Genomic DNA, 20,967 nt, shown 5'->3' on the forward strand with positions numbered 1-20,967 from the left:
AAAGTAAAGGGGATAAATTCCTAAAAATAAAAATATAGAAACTAAATTCTAACTTTATGAAATGTAATAACCCATTTTCCAGTGGTGTCGGAAATAGTAGTTTCGGGACCACAATTTCGACGAGTGAGTTCGTAAATATTATTACTTAATATTTATGAGTCAAATATAGTAATATAGTGAATCAAGATTTGATAGATTTTATTACTTGGTCAATTAGTCAATGTACAAGTGGTTTGTATCTTAAGTTAGTGGCTTCGGAAAAGGAGGTGTCGGGATCTCATTTTCATAAATCGAGTTCGTAAATATTATTATTAGATATTTACAAAGTTTTTATGTTGGTGAATTGAGGTTTAGTTTGGAAATTTTGATGATTTGATAATTAATTAAGGAAAAAGGATTAAATTATAAAAATCGTAAAATTTGATCGATATTAATTTTTTATTAGTTAAAAGGCTTAAATGGTCAAAGTGGGAGGATTTAGAAGGCAATTATGCCCTTTTTAATGTGGTGGATGGTTAATGCTTACTTTCTTTAATTATTTTATGTTAAAATTATGTTAATTTATTATTAATAAAATAATAAAACATGAAAACAAAAACATCACCATCTTCGTTTTTATCTTCCACAGAATATACAACACCAAACCTCCTTTTTTGAGTACTCTAAGTTCGTCCAAGCTTAGAGGCCTTGCATGGTGAGCTTTTTCAATCCCATTTTTAGTAATTTTTATGTTTTTGAGTTCGTTGCAATTAGGTTCAATTAACTCATATCTCCGTTTTCAAAACTGTTAAAAATTTTAAAAGTTGACATTGATGAAATTTCAAGCTTATGATGTTTAATTGCTTGATTATAAGCTTAGATGTGTTTAATGACTAATTTGTAAAGTAATTTTGGCCAGTTTTGAGTTTAGGGACTAAAATGTAATAATGTAAATTTTGATATGAAATTTCTTAATTTTAAGTATTTAGAGGGTTGTAGAAGGATTTTTTTGAAATAGGAATGAAAATCGGAGTCCAAATGTTAAAGTTATACTTGTTTCGGTTTTAAAGACTAGATTGAATAAAATGTAAAACTTTAGGGGAATTGTGAAAAAGGAACAAAATAAGTTTTATACTTGAAATGAGATGATTTGTAGTGATAGGAGCTGATAATGTGAAATGGATTATCGTATAGATCAAGATTCAAAACAACGAGTAGATAAACGAGGAAAAGGAAAAATCATGGAATAGTCCTTGACTTTATATTTAGTGTTGAATTCATTTGGTAAGTTCATAAGGTATAATTATGTGATTTTATATTTTTTGATTGAATTGCGAATTGATTATGTTTGAGTGTATATTTTAAATTGATTACAAGTTGGTACAAAAGGTGAGAAAAGAGCTACATTGGAAAAATGTGATAAATATGGATAAGTATACAGATTGAATGATGGTAAAATTTATTATACGAGTATATGATTTATACAAAGTGATATTAGATTGTTAAAAGATATATATATATATATATATATTGTTATGATATCAAGTGAACTAAATTAATGGTATGCAATTATATTGTGAATTATGATTAGAACAGTACAAAACGTGAGTAATGAAATGAATTGTATTAAATGTTTTGATATGTGTATAGAGCCCAGATGAACATAGGATAAGATACGATTGGCATGTTAATAGGGTTGATTGAGCGCTAGTTGACTTCGAAAAAGATCCAAGGGAAAGTGGTGGTGTAGTTTTTTTATTTTGTTGAAGGAGATTTTACAAAATCCTCCATAAATGCTATCGTTGCGATTTATTTCTCAGATAGGGTTCAAAAGTTTCTTTTAAAGGATATGGAAACTACTGTAGTAGTTAAGCTCTTGGGACATAGCATTGGTTATACCACTATGCTAAATAGGGTTTTGAGTCTATGACGACCTTAAAAATGTTTTGAATCATGGATGTGGAAAATGAGTATTTTCTCGTAAAATTACAAAACAAATAAGATTATGAGAAAGATTTTATCCAAGGACCCTAAATCGTCTTCGGTCAATATTTTATTGTTCAACCATGGACAATGGAGTTTAACCTGTTTCAACCTTTCCCGACGATGGTCATGGCGTGGATACGACTACAAGGCCTGCCCAATTACCTGTACAACAAAAAAATTCTTGAGGAAATTGGTGATTTAATAGGTAAGATTGCAAAACTCGATTTCAATACTGATAATCAACTAAGGGGATATTTTGCAAGGTTGGTAATTTTTGTGAATTTAGATAAACCCTTAATATCCTAGATTATGATTAATGACAGACTTCAAAAAATCGAATATGAATCCTTACCTTCCATTTGCTTCTCTTGCGAACGATATGGTCACGTGAAGGAGCTTTGTTCATTATTGAACAGGGATAAAAAAAATAAACTGGTGGCAATGAGGGTTTGAAAGGGGCAAAATCGACGGCTAAAAGTCCAATGGTTGACTCAGTGAAGTGTAGGCCTTGGATGGTCCTCACTGGAATGCGAAGGAAACTTATAAACTAGCGACTAAATTCTCGATTAGCGGCAAAGGATGGTCTAAATTTATGGCACTTTCTATGGAGACTAATCGAAAAGGGGAAAAGAAGATGTAAGGGCAGATTTCTCAGGATTAATTTTCAAAAAAAAGGTGATTTCCTTAAAAAAATTGAAAGGGGGAATGTTTAAAAGAAAGGGAACGAGAATGACAGGCTGGATAATGAGGAAGTGGGGCTAGGCAATGTTGGCCGTGAGAGCTTGATTGGGTTAGGAAAATAGGCCAAAATTTTTCTAAGGAAGTTGGGGCGTTAAATGTGGTGGAATTAGTTTTGGGAGTGAGTCATACCAGGGTAGCTGTTGGAAAGGAAAAATAGAAGTCGGGGCCAAGGCTATATTGGTCCGGGTTCAGCTAGCGTTAGGCCAAGGGTTAAATTTGGTGAAGGCCATTGGGAATAGGCTATTTACTACGTCTATTAAAACCATAACGATGGAGCAAGGCATTGAAAAGAATTTGAATAATTGTAAGGAAAGGCCTATTAATGTAGGAGATTTTCATTTAAATGCCACGTCACACTTTAACCCTACCTTTAAAGGTCTAATTGAATTGGAGATTTCTTTAAATTCTAATATGCTTGACCCGTCGAAGTATACAACAGTGGTTTTTAAGGATAATCTTGGAGACAATACTACTACCTTTTTAGGGGTGGTGATTTAGGGATTTTTAATATAGAAGGTTCAAACACTAAAATGCGTGCATCAAATGGGAAAGGAACTGTTACTAGAAAAGGAAGGGTATTTAATAAAATTATTAAGGATCATGGAGAGCGCTTTAAGGCAGTCAAAAATACAAAAGTCTTGCTTTCAGACTCGATGAATTCTATGGTGGCACTCAGTAATTCTTAGATTGATATTAGGCCTATTAAGGCTTCAGCAGTTTCAACGAACTTGCAATAGAGTGATAAGACTGATTTTAATTAGTAGAGGTTGGTTGTCTATCCTTTCTTTTATTAATTTTATGAATTTAAATATATTTTCTTGGAATTTCTAGGGATGTGCCAGTAGTAAATTCCACCAAATTTTTTTAGAATACAATCGGGAATTTAAACCAAATATTATGGGATTGCTCTAGACAAGAGTTAGTGGTGGCAAAATTGATTTGATTATCGCTAACCTGGGTTTCTAATATTCTCATAGGGTTAAGGCCATTGAATTTTTTTTGTGGTATTTGCATTAGTTGAAAAGATTCAGTTAGAGTTGAAGTGGTCTATAATCACCCTCAATTTGTCCTTATTCGGATCATTGACAACTCCTTTCGAAGGCCTATTTTAGTTACATTTGTGTATGGTAGCCCAAATAAGCAAAATAGGAAGTTCTTGTGGGAGGGCCTAAATCCGATGCTACCAAATGATGATGTTCCTTGGATGGTGATTGGAGATTTTAATGCCATCCTATCTCCCAGTGAAAATAGGGGGAGAAGAGAAGGGAAAATGTGTTATGCTTTTGGTAACTTTGTTAAATCAACTAATCTTCATGACATCAGATTTAAATGTTCAGTGTTTACTTGGAAGAGAGGTGGTGTCCTTGAAAGGCTTGATAGAGCTATCTGTAATGATTCGTGGATTTCAGAATTCTCGAGCAGTTCAAAGACACATCTTCTTATGCTTAAATTAGACCATCGACCTCTACTTCTTTCCTTAAGGCAGGATATGGATTCAATTAAAGGTAGGTCTTTCAAATTCCTTACTGGCTGGGTTAAACATCCATAGTTCTTTCAATTCATTAAGGATTCTTGGAATTTTAACGGTAATATGAGGGCCTTAATTAAGCGGCTCTCAGATAACATGAAGAATTGGAATAAATATATATGAGCATGTTGGCACTCGTAAAAAAATTCTTCTATAGAAATTAACTAGTATTCAGAAAGCGATGGATAGATTGAATTTTGAAAAATTATCCAATGATGAAATGAATATTAGGGAGGGTTTAGAAATAGTTCTCCACTATGAGGAGCCACTTTAGAAACAGAAGGCCAGGTGCGATTGGCTTGTTTTGGGAGACCAAAATACCAAGTTCTTCTTCAACAAAGAAAACATAATAAAATCTCAGCTCTGAAGAATGATTTAGAGGATTGGGTTTACGATGATGAGGCCTTATAGATGAAGGCTATTAATTTTTCCAGCAGCTCTACTGGGAGTATTTAGAACCTATGTTAGGTTACCCCTAACTTTTTTCCTATTTTATCTCAAGAGGACGTACAGTTTTTGGGTATGGTAGTCACAAATGAAGAGATCAAATGTGCTCTTTTTGACATGGCACCCTTAAAAGTCCAGGGAGTGATGATTTTCATTCCTTATTTTCCCAAAGCCAATGGGAGCACGTTAGTAGTTCCGTTTGTAGTTGGGTTAAAAAGATCTTTGATGGAAAAAAAACTGATTCAAATTTAAACAACACTTTAGTTGTTCTTTTGCCTAAGGTTCATGCCCTTGAAAATTTTTCCCAATTTAGGCCCATCAGCTTGTGCTTGGTCTTATATAAATTGGTTATGAAGATCATAACTAATCATTTTAAGTTAGTTTTTCCGAGAATGCTTACGCAGGAACAAGCGAGATTTATAGCAGGTCACAATATTACACATAATATCATTGTAGCACAATAAGTCATTCACTCGATAAGAAGCAATCAAAAAATAGGAAATGGATGGCTGTGAATATTGATTTGGAGAAGGCATATGATCCAGTTCGTTGGGATTTTATTGAGGCTTCTCTTAAAGTTGAAGGTAATCCTGATCTCGTAATTAATGTTATTATGTCTTCTATCTCTAATTCTACTATGCAGATTCTCTAGAATGGTGTTCCTTCCCTGAAATTCAAATCGGCCAGAGGCATTCGCTAGGGGTTCCTTTTATCCTCGTATTTATTTTTCTTATGTATGGATTAGCTTGGCCACATCATACATTCGACAATTCAAAAGAACCAGTGGCAACCTATCCACTTTAGTCACTCAAGTCTAGCTATCTCTCATTTGTGTTTTGCAGATGACCTGATCATATTTAGAAAAGCAGACGAAAATCAAGCTAGATTGTTGAAGGGAATTCTAAAAGATTTCTATAATTTCTCTGGCCACTGGGTGTATGCAGGGAAATCTAACATCTTTTTTTCTAAAGGAGTTAGTGAAGAATCATGGAAGATCCTTTGTGACATACTGGATTTTAATAGGGTAAAAAAACTTAATTCTTATTTAGGAATTTCACTCCTTCATAAGAGAGTGACTAATAGTACTTTGAGGTGCATTGTTGATCGGGTTCGAATTAAATTGTAAAACTGGAACTATCTTTAGTTGGCAGGGCCACACTTGCTCAGTCTGTGTGGTTAACGATACCAAGCTACTTCATGCAATCGATGAGGATACCGAAAGGTCTATGTGAAGAGATTGAGAAATTGGTTAGACAATTTATTTGGGGAACATCCAAAGGGGAAAGGAAGATGACGCTTGTTAGTTGGGAGTCTATTTTTCAACCAAGGTCTAATGGAGGCTTTGGGTTTATGAGACTAGAATACCAGAATACTTCATTCTTAATGAAACTTAGATTCAATATTGTTTTCGATTTGGATTTTTTATGGGTTTGAGTGCTCAGATTGAAGTATAGAATCTTTAATGGTCTACCTAAATCCTTAACTCAAGAATGTTGTTCTTTTCTTTTGAGAAGTCTTTCTAAATAATGACCATTGCTAAGAGAGAATATTTTATGGTCAGTTGGAGATGGTAATTCATCAATTGCTGGGGAGACCATTGGATCCCAAATTGTAGCCCATTGTTAAATCATATTCTATATCATTCAAATATGAAAGGGGAAAACATGTTGAGTGAAATGGTTACGGATGATGGGCTTTAGAACCTCAAATTATTTCGCCTATGGGTGTTGAAGGACGTGGTTAAACGTATTATGGGTATTCTTTTATCTCAGTTAGAAGTTGGCTCGGAGAGGATTACTTGGGCAAGAAACTCAAATGGTTCCTTTTCAATCAAGAGCGCATATTGGAGGATTAGGAAAGAGAACTGGAATCTTAAGAATGGCATATGGCAATTACTTTGGAAGTTTCAAGGCCCTCATAGAGTTTGATATTTTATTTAGCTCATTCTTAAAAGGCATATTTTTACTAATTCTGAGCGCGTGAAAAGAGGAATTAGGTTAGATGGTTCTTGTGGTATATGTGGCAATGAATATGAAGACATTATGCACGACATTTGTGATTGTCCTGCTGCTAAGGACACTTGGAAACATATTATTCCAGAGAACAAACATGTTTCCTTTTTTTTTTTGAAGTGTTCTGCATAATTGGATTTCAAGCAACCTTCAGAATTATCATGAAATGAAATTAGACGAGGTAGATTAGCAATGTTTTTTAGTATGGTAGCTTGGCGTATTTGGAAAAACTGAAACCTCTTTATTTTCCAAAACACAACATGAAATATCGAGGAGTTAATTAAAATCTCCTTCAGTTGGGCTAAACAATACACTTCAACTCTTAAGGTAAATGTCTTCAATCAACAAGCTCCAATAATAGTAATATCCAAGCTTGGGAATTGGCTTCAATTAAACTTTGATGGAGCAGTAAAAGAGGAAATTAAGTTTGCCACGATTGTGGGAATTCATCATGATAGTTAGGGTGGTTGGATTCTTTGGTATAATAGGTGTGTAGGTATATGTTTAGTTCTCGATTCCAAATTATGGGGCATTTTGGAAGGCTTAACGATAACTATGGATAGGGGTTTCGATAGGGTATTAATCGTCTCTAACAGTCAAGAGGTGGTTCAAGCTATTCAGGGGAGTGCTACAAAGGTGTCAAATTCCGCTTTGGTTAGAAGAATTAATCTTCGTGTGCCTAAATTGACTCATTGGTTGATTCAGTACATTTCTAGAGATTTCAATAAAGGAGTTGATAGTCTAGCTAAAATGGTTGTTAATAACGAAGGTAGTACCCAATTTTTTGAAACACCTCCACGTGGGCTTGGATGTATCTCTAGTTAGTATTTTATAATGAAGTTTCATTCATGAAAAAACAAACATGATTTGTATTCCTTTTTTTTTCTGGAATAATATAGAAAAAATGATTATTTACTAGAATGATATGGGTTATATTTTACCAAAATAATGTGTGATGCATGGAAATCCCAAATCGACATGGTACTGACAATTTGGGTTGAAACTAATGCAACTAATGTGTCTGAAACAGACATGGCATCTTGATATCTTAAATCGACAATCAACATACCAATTTAGGGTACTTGGCGACGCGAGTTCTACCAAATCATCTTGGCGACTGATGATTTGGGGATGGGTGTGCAATTAAAGCCAATCGCCACCCATCCCCATAGAAGTCATCCCACCCATTCATCCTATAAATACCCTTTATACCCCACTTCTTTATCCCCTACGCCACATCATCCTTTTCTACCCCCACTTCTAAACTCCCAAATCCTTTCTCCCCCACTTCCTCAATCTCCCAAATCGACAATCAATAGAAAAAAAAAGTCAACCAATTCCCCCAAAAATACCCAAAATTTGAAACTTAAACCACTTTCAAAACTCTAAAACCATCCCAAAAAAATCCATTTTTTTGTTTTACAATCCAAAAAAGTTAGTTTTTGAGAAAAAATATTTTTCAATTAGAATTTATGTTCAATATAATTTAGTAGATAACATATTTTAATTTTTTAAGGTTTAGAATAATTGAATTAATAAGGTACATGTCTCACCAATCGATATAATTTTATTTTAAATTATAATTTGTTAACAATTATATGTTTATTGTCATTTGAAAATGTGTATAAATCATATGTTATTGATGAATGTGATTATTGTAGTTATTTAGTAATCAGTGAATAATGATGAAATAAGGTTATTATATGTTTAAATAAAATAAATATTATTATATACATGTAGTAAATATGAGAAAATATTCTACAAACAAATTTATTGGTATATAAATTTCCATAGTGTTTTTCTAAGTTACAAAAATTTTGGTTAAAGGTTATTATGTTAAGTGATTAAGTGTGTGATGGAAAATGTGTATTTTAAGTAATTATTGAATGTAGTATGTTATTGAATTTGGTATTATGATATATATGTTTAGAGTATAGGGTTTGGAAATTTATTTCTAATGTTTTTTGGTTTATGCACAATAGGCTGTGGGTATGACATTGATAAGATTGTCGCACGTGTCTAATGATATGCAGAATGCGATAAGTTTAATTCAATAGTTATAAGATTTTAATAATAAATTTAAAATTTTACTGAATTGATTGATTAAATAAGTTGACATCCTGTTGATCACATCCTTTGTAATCAAGGCTAGTCTCAGCTTGATTTAGGTTTGGTAGATGATGGAATACGTGAATATTTGCATGTTGTCGGGTTCAGATGTGTTTTAAACTTGAGGTCATGCACAATTTTCCCAGAGTTGATTGTTGCGTTGATGGAACGATGGCGAGCGGAGAAACATACTTTTCACCTATCGTGGGGAGAGTGTACTATCACTTTCGAAGACGTCGCAAACATACATGGGTTATCTATTGATGGGATGGTCGTAGTAGGGAATACTAAACAGACCTTGACTACTGTTTATGATGGTTTAATTGGAGCAATTCCTCTGGAGGGTAAAATCGTTGGTTCATTCATTGTACATACATGGCTAGACAAGTTCCCTAAAGTTTTACCAGTGGTTGTGGAGGACATAGATGTGCAATATGCCACCCGAACATTAATTCTGAAGCTCATTAGGACCATACTAATGCCTGATAAATTTGGCAATAGGATTAGTTGTTATTACCTGTTTTTACTACATGATTTATCTACTGTAGAAGGATATAGTTAGGGATTTGTTGTACTGGCACATTTATATCGAAAGATGTCCTTAACTATGAACCTACTTTATCAAGGATTGGATGGCTTTGTTATTGCAGAATTAGACATATATTAGAATACATTTCTTAATTCCATTGAGTAGTATTGTCTATCAATTCCCACTTGTGATATGGTTAGTATTGAATTATTTAAATATATTTTAAAATTTTAAAATTTGTATTTATTTATAAACCATGCCTTAACATATTTACAATGTTGCTACAGTGATTGGATTTTCCCCATTAGGCGCAATAATTAAGGTAAAGAGGTGGTCGCATACAAGATGGAATTGGATTAAGATTCAAAAGAAGAGGTAAATAGTCTATGTTTATGTTGTATAGTATTATAGTTAGCAATTATTTTTATGTGATTTTTTACAAAAAAAAAAAATTATGGTTTACAGTTCTAATGGATGCCGTATGTGGATGAAGAGGTTGTTTGAATTATTTCAACGTGGGTTTAAGCTAGAAGTGAAGTGTAGCATAAGAGAGTGGCAGCACCCTGATCATGTTATGCGTTAGTTTGGGTTTGAGCATATGCCCCTTCTAATCTATTCAACATGGATGATATGCACAAAGTGACTAGGAGAAATAGATAAACCTTGGATTGAAGATTGTACCATCCGAGGTTAATATGTGGAATGATCGGTGTCTATTGGTGGTGACTAAGTTCAGCAACCAAGACTACTTCTAGCCTCAGATAGTTATATGACTTGGTTCATAGCAAACGAGAGACTGTATTTATTGAATCAAGGTTGTATACAATACCGATGAAGGCATGGTCCTATTAGTCATGTCGTACACCCAACTATAGCCATGAGGCTCTCACAGTCCCCAAATGCACTTAATGTTGATGATTATCAGTTGGCTTATGTAACACTCCAAACCTGGGCTAGACGCTATAGCCGAATCTTGAGGAATAACATTAACCCGTTTAAAAACTTACGATTTAATCAAACTTAGTGTGCATTTCGAAAACATAAAATTTGGTAAAACTCTCACAAATGTTAGTAAAACTTAAGTCCAATATCACTTATCTCAACCCAGAATTTGAATTCAAAATCGTGTGTTTTAAAAAAAATATTGATGTTGTTTCCAAAACTAAGGCAAATATTCGCTAAAATCCATTTAATTATTTACAGTAAAACACTTAAGAGATTTATTAATCTTTGAAGCGAAAATTTCCAAAGTTTTAATTTTGAAAATTGAAATCCATTTTGTTAACTCGTGTGATTTTTCTATTTTACATTCGAAAATATCAAATATCGACAAATTAAAAAAACCAAAAAAATCCCCAAAAAAATTACAGTCCCAAAAGTCCAAAAATATTACCAATGTAAATCACCATTTTTATTTAACTGAGAAAACAACCTGAGCTCTTGCACGTTGTCCGGTCCTAAGTTAGAAGATTACCTAAAACGTATTAAACAATCGAGTGAGCTAGAAGCCTAGTGTGTGTCTTGGCCCACAAAATAGAATTTCCTTATAACATACACAAACATAAACACCAACACATAATTTTACTTATAATGTTCACATATGTGAATATTAAATCAGAATGACACAATACCAAAAACATAAATCAAATCAGAGTAGCATATTTCCAAAATATATATCATATCAAAATGTCATATCATATCAGAACAAATCCTACCCTTGTCTGCTACACACCAACTCAGTCCAACCAACCACACAAATATGGTTACATGAATTCATCCATTCAATCACACTGGTCGTGGTGGTATGCCACTCATAATGTGCAGCTGAGCTGCTAAACATATATTGTGGTTTAACCACCAAAATTGCAGTAATACTGCTTGAAAACACTTCCTCCATAATCAAAACCCACCCCAATGCTTATGCAAAGTCATAATAGCATACATACATATCACATAGTCAAGTAAGATATCATATTAAAACAGATAACAAAATACGAATGTCACATATACTTTACACAATTAGTCATGCTTTCAAAATTATCGACACATATATCATACATGTAACTCACATACCGAACGTATCAACACATATATCTCATTTCAGGTTTTTTTAAAGCAAAATGGACCCTACGAAGTTTTAATTACGAATTACAGGCTAAGTCAACCCTAAATGAAAATTCCAAAAAAAATGAAACACACGCCTGTGTGGCTTCACATGGCCCAGATGACCAGTCCGTGTGGCTTACATGGGCCCATGTAATTGCACACGGTCTAAGACACGGGCATGTGGTGCACATAGTCTGCCACACAGTCTACTATACGGCCGTGTGACGAAGAACATCTTTGAATTTCTTGGGCTTTTTTTCCAAATTTTTCAGATATATTTGTAGGGTTTCGACGTAGAAATGCACACCTTATGATAAATCTTATAATCCACTAAAAAAGCGCACTCCCAAACCTATATATGACATCAAATCTCCTCGATTAACAACTAGATATCGATACAGAAATAAGCATTTGACACAAACTAATTAATGAACAACCCTTAACCTTGACGTAAAAACCACTTACTCCTGAACGAAATCAGCAACTTAACAACACCTAAGTCGCCAGAGGAACACCAAGTGCCCTTTAATCCTATCCTAGAAGAACACCAGTAACAATAAAATCAAAAAGTCAAACCAAAAATCACCTCCCTTGAAAGATTACTCAACAACCAAAATTACCAAAGATTACAAAATACTCAATTAACGTATACCCAACAATAATCTTGTCAAAATAACCAAACAACACACTTATCCAAAGCACAACAGAGATTCAACAACGCTTGAATGGATTAGCTTGATTAGCAAAATAGTTAAATACCAAAAATTAATAAATTAAGAGTTTTTTCCAAGCAAAAAAAGAAGACCCATGTAACGCCCTGAATAATTTATTTCTGTATCTGTAAATATCTGACACAAATGTGTATTTGCTACAGTAGTTAAGTGTGCTAGGTGTGTGTATGAGGTCTTGGGTTTAAGAATCACATTTGATAATTTTGTTATTTTTTTAGATCCAAACCTTACCCTTGTTGAGTGGGATTATATAAAATTATCTGTTAATTTTTATCAGAAAGAGCCTGTTGGTTCGAATGGTAAGGAGTTGGTGTGGTGGGGGTCTTGTGTTCGAACCCTTGCGTTGGCGAGGGTGTTAATTTTTGTTTCTGGTGTCTATTAGAGGTTGGAAGTAACCGAGATTCTGAGGTGATTGTGAGTTAGTGGGTTAGTGGAAGAAAAATAGGGGATATGTTAGATATCTTTTTATTTTTCTTTTTCAAATTTTAATTAGTTTTTTCTCATCCTCTTCAAAAATTTGACGTCGATTTTTGTTTCTCCACTTTTCTGTCAATTTCTCTTTTCTTGTTCTTTTTATGTTCGTCCCCCTATTAATTTTGGTGCTTTCAGCTCATTGTTTACATGCGTTATTGTAAGTGGTGGTAAGGTTTTGCTCAAGTTAAGAGGGGGCTTTCTTTTAATGTTGTTCTAAAGATGTTATTCTTTTTCGTTAGTTTAATTTTTGGGTTTTGGCAACAACAAATCGTGAAGAACGGGGATCTCCTCTTGTTGAATCGTAGCCGAAATTGTTTGAGGGTTGGGGTAAGTGATGAACGTTTGAATTAAACTGATGTCAATTTCGTGGTTTTGGATTAATCGTGAATTAAGACTAATTTTGTGACTTTGGTTTATCGATTCTAGGTTCTGGTGGTCTCAGGTATGTTCTTGCATCAAAATCGAAGCAGGTGTGTTCCCAAAATGCAGAAAATTAAGTTTAGATAAAAGTCAAAAAAACCATACTGTCGACGTCACACGGGTGTGTACCTGGCCGTGTCGTTGGCCGTGTGCGAGACAAGTCCGTGTGTTTGACGAGGGCATGGCCGTGCATAAAACACTACCGTGTGTTGGTGTGAGTGTGACCGTGTAGGCCTACTCGGGCTTGTAGGTTTTGGGCCAGGCTGTGTGGGCCACATGGGTGAGGCCAAGTTGGGCGTGTAGGCCCACACGGGCATGTGGGCCTATGATTCTAAAATTTTCCCTAGGGTCGTACGGGTTATCCCAATCGACTGTGGGCCTACAGTGGGGTCAATAAGGGCTAACCAAACCATGGGTTATGTGATCTATTATTCTGATAGTATGCTCTGAGTAGGACACTGTTATACATGTCTGATTATTCTGTTATATATATATGATATCTGTATGCGAGCATGATATTCTGTATCTGTAATCTGTAAATATGTTTGGGGTGGGAATTGTATATGTGGAGGAAGTGTTCTGTATGACGACCTTAGCCTATATTCTGACAGCTTAGCTGTATATTATCTGGTATGTGTTGCAATGACACAATATGGTTTGTAGGGATGGGTGGGTGTTTTTAACCCCACATAGTGTGATGGAATGGTCGGAGATGGTTTGTAGAGGATGGTGGTAGGATTCTACATTTCTGTACTGCTTATCTGATTCTGTTATCTGTATCCGAAATGGACATGAGTCCAAATCTGTTTCTGACCGTATATGAGACTTTTGTTTGTATTGCATGCCTATTTCTGTTGGGTTACACACTGAGTTTACGAAAATTCACTTCTGTCTGTCTGCTCTATTCAAGTAACCCACGGATTTAGGCAAACCGATGTGACGGAGCCTCACGGTGACCACGAGTTCGTAACTATTTGAGATCATGATTTTTATTTACTTAATTAATGATTATTTCCTAGAAGTTTTCTAAATTATGGACTCTCAGGACTGTTTGATTTTATTTTGGGATTTGGATTTTTGTTTTAACATCTTATTTGCGATGGATATATAAAAACATGGTTTTTTTACTAAAACAAAGGTTTTCAAAATTACGAATGGGATTTTAAGAAAATAACATTTTCTATAACTTCCGCTGTAAATTATGTTTTGGCAAATAAACTAATTAAATTAATTAAATAACACTTTTGACAACAGATAAAAATGAATATGAGTTATAAAGCTGGAATGATTTATCGTAATGATTCCGTTTTAAAAACCTTTCTTTGTGACATCTCCAAATTCGGCCATAACGTCTAGGCCGAGTTTGGGGTGTTACATTTAGTGATATCAGAGGCAGGTTGCAAAACTTAGGCTGTGAATTTTGGGTTTCAAAATTTTGTTTCAAAAAGAGTTGATTTTCGAATAATTTGGATAAGTTGAGAAAGTATGTGGTACACCGAGTTTTCAGCGCAGATCCTGTAAGTTTTTTGAACTTAGAATACTCTGGAGACACTGTAGTTAGCACTTTCTGAAAATTATGCTAAGCTAGTTAGAGACTAGAATCTCTGAAACACTTCTTAACTTCTGATAACTTACGCATAAAATATCTGCTAATAAATACTGGAACTGATACTTAAAATTTTCTAATGTAGATAAAAATTTGAATTTACGATGAGCGCTGATAGAACTCACGGTCGTGGTATTTGTTGGCGCGGTAGAGGCCATAGGGAGGCTCGAGCTGAGTCTTTCTCTTTGGGCAATATGTCAAATTTAGATATGAGTGAGACACTAGTTTCACCTACTACTGAGACTGGGTCTCAAAACCGCTCGGCTGGGGACGACACCCTGTCCCTTGCCATGTTGAGAGTGTTGGAGAAGGTTGTTGGACCCCATTCTAGATCTGAGGACGTGGGTCGGTAACTGAATGACTTCGGTCTAATGGAGCTTAGTTGTTTAGGGGTGTTACTAGAGTCGCCCCTATTATTGCCGAGTATTGGTTGGGGGCCACTGAGAGGATTATGCACAACATCGACTGCACTCTTGAGCGAAAATTAAAGGGTGTTGTCTCAGTGGTGGATGTCGGTTGAGGAGGGCACTCAGTCGGATCGTCTGAACAGGGACTATTTTAAGATTGTTTTGTGGCCGCAAGCTATGTTGATGCTCATAGGTATGAGTTCATGAATATCACGCAATGTGACAGATTTATGGCCGAGTTTCTGAGGTTGAGCCGCTACACTCAAGGCATGGTAGCGTCTAAGTATGAGAAATGCGTCCATTTTAAGGATGGCTTGAGGGATAATCTAGGGTATTGATTAATCTGCAGAGGGAGCGAGAGTTCGCAGTTCTGGTAGAAAAGACGAAGATCGCCGAAGAGGTTAAGCGCGTGGAGCGCCAAAGTAGGGACCGAGAGAGAGGTAAGAATATGAGAGACTCAAAGCCCTCTAGTTCTGTTCAGAGGCCCAAGAAACGGGTCAAACTTTAGGGGCCTGTTAGAGTGGGGGTTCCTGTTGCTTCTACTGGGATTCAGCCATGTGGTAATTATGGTAAGCGCCATCCGGGCTAGTGTAGGAGGAGGTTAGGGGCTTGTCTGAGGTGTAGGTCTTTGGAGCATTGTATTAGAGAGTGTCCACAGTAGGCTGATCAGATGCAAGTTTGAAGACCGAGTTCACATGCAGACCGAGGGCGATCAAACGATCCACCTAGGGTCGTGGACCGGTTTGGGGCCGAGGACGAGAACACCGGCGAGGTGCTAATCGATCGAGGCGATGCACTGCTACCGGTTTATACTGCTTGTCGCCGAGAGGATAGAAACGCTCCTGATGTTATCACGGGTACGTTCTTTATTTTGTTGTTCCATATACTGCTCTGTTGGGGCTGTCTGTTCGAGTAAGTAGACTTTATAGAAATGTCCCGTTAGAAGTGTAAAGGGTTGTATTTCTGGCAAATCTGATGGAGCTACCGTTTGGGGAGTTCGACTTAATTCTATGTATGGACTGGCTAGTTAAGCATCGGGTTAGTTTGGATTGTGTAACTAAGAGGGTCGTTCTGAGGACTGAGGATGATAAGGAGGTGGTTATGATCGGTGAGCGTCGAGATTATCTGTCTAATGTGATCTCTGCTATTGTGGCTGAGAGATTGATTCAGAAAGGGTGTGAGGCATTTATGGCTTTCATTAATGTTTCAGTTTCATGAGACTCTTCTATTGGGGATATCAGGACAGTGAGAAAATTTTCCGATGTCTTTCCTGAGGAGTTACCGAGTTTACCTCTGAATCGGAAAGTTGAGTTCGACATTAAGGTTCTACCGGGTACAGCTCTGGTGTCCATCACTCCCTACTGAATGGCACCGAATGAGGTTATAGAGCTTAAGGCTCAACTTCAAGAGCTTCTGGATCATGGTTTCATCCATCCTAATGTGTCTCTGTAACAGCCCGATTTTGGCCTAGTCGAAACAGTAGTTTCAGGACTACAAATCTAAAGAGAAAAAAAATTGTTTTTTTATTATATTTTTATGGACTAAAATTTCACGGAATGATTTCTTAAAAATTTCGTTTGAAAATTTTGACGTTTGGGCACTCAATTTAGTAAAAAGGACTAAATTGTAAAAAGTGCAAAAGTTGAGTTCTACATATTATAAGTGTCCAATTATTATGAAATTTTAAATTGGAGGCCTTTAAATGGTAATTAGACCATTGGTTAAATTTTGGACAAAAATGGGCATGAGATAAGTGAAATAGGAAATTTTTAAGTTAGGGCATTTTGGTAATTTGGTAATTAAAGTGAATTAAAAAGACAAAATAGGAAAAAAATTATCATCTTCTTATGGGGGCTGGCCGAATATGTCATCGAAGCCATGGCTAGGCTCTGGTTCAAGCTTTCAAGCTTCATAGTAAGTCCATCTTTGCCCCGTTTTTAATGTTCTTTACATTTTTAAAATCCTCGTAGCTCGGTTTACCTATTTTTATCATTATTTTGAGCTAGGGTTTGTGTTTAAAAATTTATCCATGGATGATATGAATGTATTTTGATGTTTTATGGAAGAAGATGAATGTTTGGAATGTGATAATCGATTTTTACTAGGTGATTTTCGATAAAAATGCCTAAAAGGATTAATTTGTAAAAGTTATAAAATATGTCACAAGTGTGTGAATAAGTGAGAATTGTGGACTATTTTAGTTATGAAAATGGTTCGGCTGGGCCTAAAATGCAAGGAAATTGAATAAAAATTATTTTACGAGCCTAAGGGCAAAATCGTAATTTTGTAAAACTTTAGGCGAAAAATGTAATTTTTCAAAGTGTGATTTTTGGACTAAATTGAACAATGTGAGTGTTAAACAAGTTAAATGTGTTATTATAAATCAAGAAAGACAAGAAATTGACTTTGATCAGTAAAAAAAGAAAAGTGAGAAAAAGTAAAATTATGAAAGAGTACATTTAGCAACAATACAGTACAGACAGCAACAGTTGTGTGACTTTGAAAAATCACCAAATTTGGTAGAAATTGCATTAGAGGCTGAATAATATGTGAAATTAAAGCTGAATGAGTCTATTTTCACATAAAAGAGACGGAGCAAGCAAAAGAGTTATATTATCAGATATTTGAATTTTAGTGAGAGAGGGCTAGAATGATTTCGAAATCCCCTGTCATAACTTTGGAAAATCATTAAAAATTGTAGAAAAATAATTATGGGATGAAATTTAGATGTTTAGAATATTGAATGAGTCTATTTTCAAAAGAAACAAATGATAACATTATCCAAATTCTGTACTATGAAATAATTAATTTTTAGTGAAGAAGGGTCAGAACTATCGAGTGGTGAAACAGGGAAACTTTAAAGAATAAACTGTACTTATTGGATAAGCCAAAAATTCTAAAAATTTTATAGTAAGAAGATATGTGAGTCTAGTTTCGGGAAAAATTAACAGATCTTAATTTGGATCTTGGTAGCTCGAGATATAAATAAATTAGTGACTCTAACTCAGACAGATAGTTTGAATTTACATACAAGAAAATAATGAAAGTATGGATAATGTTATTTAAGTGTGTTATACATATTAAGGATGTGGAATGGAGAGGAGAAGGAGGAAAATTGGAAAATATATGAATGATTTGTGTATAATTGGTTATATGCTCGATTATGATTGATAAATGATGAAATAGAAATGATGCTTATATTTGGCATGATTGGTAATGGTTTAAACTCATGTGGGAAAATAAAGTTTCATAATATGTGTGTATGGTATATTTGGAATATGATTTGGCTTGAAATAATGTCATGAATGGTTTATGGATTAACACATGATGGTAAGTTTGATCCATGAACAAATGTTGTGCTCATCCATGCTTATAATGCTTATGCTATATGTTTATTTGGTTAACATATTTAGTGTACATGCTTAGGCTTTGGCCAAGTTGTGGTTGGATTATGTCACGTTAAACTTATAAGTTATGCATTGAGATGGTAAGTGCCTAAATGGAAATATGCTTGTGATCATGACATGGGTGGTAAGGTTTAAATTATGTAATCTCTAGTAAAATGGTTTATCACGTGGTTAGTTCCAAAAAGAATTATGTTTAAATGCATTAGCTTGCGACTATGGTTGAATGATACGTTTATGTCTTGTGTTATATGCATAGGAAACGAGTGTGGAAAGGTAATAAAATAGTAAGTTCATATCTAAAGTAAAAAATGATGAAAAAGGGGATGATGAGTTTAATTGATGTTGTTATTTAAGCGAAAGTGATATTTTCATTGCAAAATTGAGAATTTCATAAATGTGTTAATGAATGGTATAGTTGATAAACGTTGAGTTAAATGGTAAATACATATTAGTATTGAACTTACTAATATTGAATTGTACATGTATTAGATGGAAATTGCTAGTGATAGGATTTGAATTGTGAGCATAAAAATTGTGAATTGAATAAAAAGAAATGAAGCATTGAATTGTATGAGTATGTATCGGGTCTCGTAGGTCCTATTTATTATGAATATAATATTTTGAGAATATATTGTGAAGAATTATAAAAGCATGTTAATAATTTAAAAGTTTTAATTTAGATAAATTTTATAACTCGGTTCAATACGTTTACAAGTGTATGTGTTCTGGTAATGCCTCGTACCCGATTCCGGTGTCGAATACGGGTAAGGGATGTTACAGTCTCCGCGGGGGCACCAGTTCTGTTTGTAAAAAAAAATGATGGTACCATGAAGATGTGCATCGACTACCAACAGTTGAATAAATTGACTGTGAATAATAAGTATCCACTTCCGAGAATCGACGATTTGTTTGATCAGTTTCGAGGGGCTTCAGTGTTCTAAAAAATAGATATCCGTTCTGGGTATCATCTGCTTAGATTTAAGGAAGTTGATGTTCATAAGACGATATTTATGACTCGTTATGGGCACTATAAGTTCCTAGTTATGCCCTTTGGTTTGACGAATGTTACTGCTGCATTCATGGATTTGATAAACCAAGTGTTTTAGTCGTATTTGGATTAGTTCATCGTGGTCTTCATCGATGATTTTCTGGTTTACTCTAAGATTAAGGATGAGCATGATGAGTGTCTTAGGGTAGTACTTCAGATACTCCGAGAGAAATAACTCTACGCTAAGTTGAACAAGTGTGAGTTCTGGTTGCGTGAGGTAACTTTTCTGTGGCACGTAGTTTCTGTTGAGGGGATTCAAGTTGATCCTATAAAGATTGAGGTGGTGCTTGATTAGAAATAGCCTAAGAACGTATCTGAGATTCGTAGTTTTTTGGGTCTTGTAGGATACTATCGGCGGTTTGTCGAGGGGTTCTCTTTAATTGTAGCTCCTTTGACTAAGCTTATGCGCAAGGGTGTTACTTTTGTCTAGATTGATGCGCAACAGTTGAGCTTCGAAAAGCTCAAGTCTGTTCTGATTCAGGCTCCTATTCTAATTCAGGGTCCTATTCTGATACAATCTAGAGTTTATGGTGTAGAGTGATGCGTCGCACGTCAGTTTGGGATGTGTACTGATGCAAGATGGTAAGGTTGTGGCTTATGCATCCCGTCAGCTTAAGTCACACGAGGGGAATTATTTGACATATGATCTCGAGTTAGTTGCTGTCATTTTTATGTTAAAAATCTGGAGGCATTATCTATATGGTGAGAGGTGTATCATCTACACCGATCACAAGAGCCTCAAGTACCTCCTTACTTATAAGAAGTTGAATCTTAGACAGCGTCGGTGGATTGAGCTGCTCAAAGATTACGACTGTATGATAAAGTATCATTTTGGTAAGGCCAATGTGGTGGGCGATGCTCTCAGTCGAAGAGCGATGACTGATTTGAGAGCGATGTTCGCTCGTCTTAATTTGTTCGAGGATGGAGGTTTATTAACCGAGTTGTACGTTAAGCCGACTTGAATTTATCAGATTTGGGATAAATAATTAGGAGATGAGTCTTTCGTTTAGCGATTTCGTCAGGTTGAGAGTAGAAGTACTTCAAATTTTAGGCTGAATACAGATGGGGTTTCGTGTTTTCAAGGTTAGGTTTGTGTACCGAATGATTCTGATTTGAGATAGTCGATTCTGAGGGAGGCGCATAGTAGCCCTTATGCTATGTATCCCAGAGGTAATAAGATGTATAGGGATCTCCGTGAACTGCACTGGTGGCCGAGTTTGAAGCATGAGGTTACAGTTTTTGTTGCTCATTGTCTCACGTGCCAGCAAGTTAAAGCTGAGCACCAGTTGCCTTCAGGTTTGTTACAACCTGTTAAGATTCCTTTATGGAAATGGGAACGAGTGACAATAGACTTTGTTAGTGGGTTGCCCTTGACACCCATTAAGAAGGATTATGTTTGGGTCATCGTGGATCGATTAACCAAGTCTGCTTATTTTA

This window comes from Gossypium raimondii, chromosome 11 (genome assembly GCF_025698545.1).
Source record: "Gossypium raimondii isolate GPD5lz chromosome 11, ASM2569854v1, whole genome shotgun sequence".
NCBI lineage: Eukaryota > Viridiplantae > Streptophyta > Magnoliopsida > Malvales > Malvaceae > Gossypium > Gossypium raimondii.